This window comes from Narcine bancroftii, chromosome 8 (assembly GCF_036971445.1).
Source record: "Narcine bancroftii isolate sNarBan1 chromosome 8, sNarBan1.hap1, whole genome shotgun sequence".
NCBI classification, from domain to species: domain Eukaryota; kingdom Metazoa; phylum Chordata; class Chondrichthyes; order Torpediniformes; family Narcinidae; genus Narcine; species Narcine bancroftii.
In genome coordinates, this window is record NC_091476.1 from 58573172 (window position 1) to 58579307 (window position 6136).

A 6136-nucleotide genomic window follows, 5' to 3' on the forward strand; every position below is an offset into this window, starting at 1 on the left:
GTCCCATGAACATAATGGTGGGAGAGGAGAGGAGTGAAGAAGGGGCAGGGTGAGGAGTACAGGCTGACAAGTCATGTAGGAGGTTAGAAGTGAAAAAAGCTGAAAAATTATTTTGGGAGGGAAGGAGATAGGGAAAGGGAGGGGCTTAACAGAAACTGGGGAAGCTTATTTTGAGAATGAAGGTGGGGCTGCTAAAGGATAAAGGAGGTGGAGAGAAAAGGACCTTGATCAGGGTGAGGTCAGAATAGAACAAGCCTGTGTGCTGGACAATGTGGAAATTAAGGAAGTGGAAGTGTTGGATCTTAAAAACTTTAAGACTGTTAAATCCCTGGGACCAGACACGATCTAGCAATATACCCCAGGCTGTTGTGGGAAGTGAGAGAAGAGAGAGCTGGGGCAGTAGCTATGATCTTTGAATCTTCTCTGGCTGTAGGCGAGGTGCTGGAGGATTGGAGAACGTCATGTGTAGTTAGTCCCATTGTTTAACAAAAGTAATAGAAGAAAATCCTGGGAATTTTAGACCGGTGAGTCATCAATGGTGTGCAAACTATTGGAGAGGATTCTTAAGGATAGGATCAATGAGTATTTGGAGAAGTCCAACTCAAGGATACTCAACCAGGTTTTGTGAAATGAAGGGTTAGAGTTAGCCTCATTGAGATTTTTGAGGAAGTAACCAAAGAAATTGATGTGGGTAGTGCAGTAGATGGGGTCGACATGGATTTTAGCAATGCATTTGTTAAGGTCCCCCATGAGAGACTTGTTCAGAAAGTCATGAGGCATGGGATGAGTGGAACCTTGGCTGTGTGGATAAAAAAAATTGACTTGTAGGAAGAAAGCAGAGAGTCGTAGTGGAAGGAAATTATTCTGCCTTGAGGTTGGTGACTTGTGGAGTTGCACAGGGATCTGTTCTGGGACCCCTGCTGTTTGTGATTTTTATAAATGACCTGGATGAAGAGGCGGAAGGATAGGTCAGTAAGTTTGCAGATGATATGAAGGTTGGAAGAGTTGTGGATGGAACTGAAGGAGTTGGGTGGAAAAAAGGCAGATGGATTTCAATTCGGGTAAGTGTGAGGCGATGCATTTTGAAAGGACAAACCAAAAGGCTGAAAACAGGGTTAATGGTCGGTTAGTTAAGAGTGTGGATGAACAGAGGGACCTTGGGGTTCAAATCCATACATCCCTCGAGGTTGCTGCAGTTATATAGAATCGTTAAGAGGGCCTATGGGATGCTGGGGTTCATTGATTGAGGGACTGAATTCAGGAGTAGAGAGGTCATGTTACAATTCTACAAATCTCTGGTAAGACCACAGTTATAGTGTTCAGTTCTGGTCACCTCATTATAAGAAGGATGTGGAAGCTATGGAGAGGGTGCAGAGGAGATTGACCAGGATGTTGCCTGGATTGGAAATATGTCTGATGTGGCAAGGTTAGCAGAGCTGGGACTTTTCTCTTTGGAGCTTGGAAGGATGAGAGGAGACTTGATAGAGGCCTACAAGATTCTGAAAGTCAAAGATCGGGTGGACACCTGTTTCATTTTTTTAAAAAAAACTTTATTTATTTGAAGGATCATTAGTAGTAATACAGAATACATTCCATAAAGAAAATTTTATATGAATATTTATATAGAAAAACCAAAAAAAATTAAAAAACCAAAAAGTTAAATCAAATCCCCACCCACCCCATCAGCCAGCTCTCTTAAGGAGAGCCCAAAATATATTAAGACACTAAGAATATATAATAAATCAAAATATATCTAAATGCATATATTCCAAATATGGTACCACTTATTAACAAAAAAAGAATAATTATCATGCAGATTATATGTAATTTTTTCCATAACAATACAAGCTTTCAATTCATTATGCCATCGCATTTTATTAATCACTGTTATCTTTCCATGTACTTGCTACACATTTTCGAGCTACAGACAATGCTAAATATACAAATGCAATTTGAAATTTATCCAACCCCAATTCCTTTAAAGGAATCATATAACCCATTAAAAAAATAGATTCATCTAATGATAACTTAAAGTTATATAATTTTTCCAAAATTAACTTAATTTCATCCCAGAATGGTTGTACATGCACGCAAGACCAAACAGCATGTAAAAAAAGTTCCAGTACATACACCACATCTAAAACAACAAATCTGAATTATTAAAACCATATTTTTTCAATTTCTCTGGGGTTAGATACAAGTGATGTAGAAAGTTATAATTAACCATTCCATACCGCACATTTATCAATTTAGTAACACTAACATATCTGCCCGGTAGTCTTCAGGAAAAACAAAAGCTAAATCAATTTCCCATTTAAGCTTAGACTTCTCCCATTCCGGTTTATCCATATTGTTTTTAATACTTGGTACATAACAGAGATATTATCCCTTTTTGGTATAGAAGAAATCAAAGACTCGAATTCTGTCAATACAGGTAAAATCATCTCTGTACCATACATATTTTTCACCAAAGCTTGAAGTTGATAATAAACAAATAAAGAATTTTCAGCAATACCAAAATGCTAACCCTAATTGATTAAAAGAAAGAAACTTTTGTTCTTCTACAAAACAATCCTGTAACATTTTTATACCCTAAGAATCCCAGCTCTTTAAATTACTATTAAACATTGAAAAAGAAATAAGCGGATAGTTATATAATGGAATTAGAATTGACAATTTACCTTTTGATCCTAAAATCTTATTTTTTTAGTCCATAGCTTTAATAGATGTTTTAATATCAGCATATTATATTCCCTCAACAAGTTTACATTCCATCAAAATATAATTTAACTTATATAAAGATTGATACTCAGTATTTACAATTATTGCTAAATATTTAATTTTATCAGACCATTTCAGTTTTATAATGTTTTTATACTCTGAATATTCTCCTTCTCCGACTGGCAAAATTTCACTCTTGTTCCAGTTAACTTTATATTCAGATAATATTCCATATTGTAATAAACATTCCCGCAAATGTGGCAATGATTGTTCTGGGTTTGTTAAATATATCAAAACATCATCTGCAAGTAAATTAATCTTATACTCTTCATCCATAACTCTCAACCCTCTTATCTGTTCATTCTGTCTTATTGTTTGAGCTAACAGAGCTGGTGACAATGGACAGCCTTGTCGAGTTGAAAGCATCAATTTAAATGATGATGAGACTTGACCATTTGTCACCACCCTAGCAGTCGGGTTCGTATATAAAACTTTAACACAACCAATAAAAAAGGGCCAAATTTAAACTTCTCCAATACTTAAAAAAAAAAATCCCATTCATCAAGCGCAAACACCATTGGATGATTGGGCTGCTGTTGATATGCATTGACCAGACTAATCAATCGAAGAATATTATCTGAAGCATTTCTATTTTTAATAAAACCTGTTTGATCAACAAGTATCAATTTAGGTAAATACTTGGCAAGTCGATTTGCTAACAATTTTGCTATAATTTTATAATTGAGAGATATAATAAAGAAATAGTTCGATACGAAGACACTTGCAATAGGTCTCTATCCTTTTTCGGGATTACAGTAATTAAAGCACTAGAGCAAGTTTCTGGTAACTCATGCTGTTCAGTCACTTGTTGCAATACCTCCCCAAACATCGAAGATAAAACTTCATATAAAAGTTTTATAAAATTCCACCGAAAACCCATCATCGCCTGGTGACTTCCCATTGGGCATCTCCAACATAGCCGCCTTAATCTCTAATTCTGTAAACGGAGCTTCCAGATTCATAACATCCTCCTCTTCTAATGCTGATAACATTAACTTAGATAAATAAAAATTAATAGAACTACTATCTTGTTTCCATCAGAAGTATATAATACTCTTTGCAGATGATGCCGCTTTAGTTGCCCATTCAGAGCCAGCTCTTCAGCGCTTGACGTCCTGCTTTGCGGAAACTGCCAAAATGTTTGGCCTGGAAGTCAGCCTGAAGAAAACTGAGGTCCTCCATCAGCCAGCTCCCCACCATGACTACCAGACCCCCACATCTCCATCGGGCACACAAAACTCAAAACGGTCAACCAGTTTACCTATCTCGGCTGCACCATTTCATCAGATGCAAGGATCGACAATGAGATAGACAACAGACTCGCCAAGGCAAATAGCGCCTTTGGAAGACTACACAAAAGAGTCTGGAAAAACAACCAACTGAAAAACCTCACAAAGATAAGCGTATACAGAGCCGTTGTCATACCCACACTCCTGTTCGGCTCCGAATCATGGGTCCTCTACCGGCACCACCTACGGCTCCTAGAACGCTTCCACCAGCGTTGTCTCCGCTCCATCCTCAACATCCATTGGAGCGCTCACACCCCTAACGTCGAGGTACTCGAGATGGCAGAGGTCGACAGCATCGAGTCCACGCTGCTGAAGATCCAGCTGCGCTGGATGGGTCACGTCTCCAGAATGGAGGACCATCGCCTTCCCAAGATCGTATTATATGGCGAGCTCTCCACTGGCCACCGTGACAGAGGTGCACCAAAGAAAAGGTACAAGGACTGCCTAAAGAAATCTCTTGGTGCCTGCCACATTGACCACCGCCAGTGGGCTGATAACGCCTCAAACCGTGCATCTTGGCGCCTCACAGTTTGGCGGGCAGCAGCCTCCTTTGAAGAAGACCGCAGAGCCCACCTCACTGACAAAAGGCAAAGGAGGAAAAACCCAACACCCAACCCCAACCAACCAATTTTCCCTTGCAACCGCTGCAATCGTGTCTGCCTGTCCCGCATCGGACTGGTCAGCCACAAACGAGCCTGCAGCTGACGTGGACTTTTTTTACCCCCTCCATAAATCTTCGTCCGCGAAGCCAAGCCAAAGAAGATATAATTTTTTATAAAATGAAAAAAAACTGGTTATTAATTTCCTGAGGTTTATAGGTAACTGTTGAATTCTTTTTTTTAAACAGCATTAATAGTCCATGAAACCTGTTCCACCTTTAACTGCCATGCAAGTACCTTATGTGCCCTCTCACCCAACTCATAGTAACGCTGCTTAGATTGATTAATTAAACATTTAAATTGATAAGATGGCAATGTATTATAATGCAATTTCAGTTTAGTCAAAGCCACTTTTTTAAATCTTCTGTCACTTCCTTATTTTTCCTTCTCCAATTCATTGATTTGCTTTTATAATTCTAAACTTTCTGCCATATACTGCTTCTTAACTTTAGTGGTATAGCTAATAATCTGTCCTGTCTTCTTAAATAAGCTTTTAATTGCATCCCATAACACAAAATGACTTTCTACTGAATTAGCATTCTCAGACAAAAAGGTAATCTGTTCTTTAACAAAGATAACGAACTCTGGTTTTTTCAACAACATTGTGTCAAATCTCCATCTATAAGATGAACGTACCACTTCTGAACTTATGCAAGAAAAATAATAAAGAATGATCTGCTTTTATATTCTGCCTGTAACGCTGCTAAGATTGATTAATTAAACATTCAAATTGATAAGATGGCAACATATTATCATGCAATTTCAGTTTAGTCAAAGCCACTTTTTAAAAATCTTCTGTCACTTCCTTCTGAAATTATACTTCCTTGTAAATGTGCTGACATTAAAAAAAATCTATTCTTGAAAATGTGCGGTGCTTCAAGGGTCCGTGAGCTACTGGACCGCATGTGGGCTGTGGGTGGGGGGGGCCCGAGCGGTGGTGTTCCGACGTGGTTGGCATGCCACCATCAGGTGTGCAGACCCGCAGCCGCACCGGGAAGGGCCTGACAACGCTGGAAGAAGAGGAAGACTTACCTTTAATGAGCAGTTCACATGAACAATTGGAGGTGGAGTCTAGAGAAGGTAGGCCTCAAAATGTGGAACTGGAATTTGGAATGGAATCTGTTTGCAAAGTCTTGGAAGGGATTGCCTATCAAATGGACAATATGTTTAAACAAATGACTCAAGGATTTCTGGATGTGACAACTAAAATATCAGATATATCTACCAGTTAAGAGGGATGTCAGTAAATGTATTAAATCAGTGGATACTGTGCAAGAAATTTTTTAAAAAATTGAAACAGCTTTTTCTGAATGAAAAGTTCAAGTTGTACGTACGTAACAAGGAAAAAATAGAGAAAGTGGAAGATTCTTTTTTGGATTGGGGATTCCAGAAGAAAGATTTACTGAA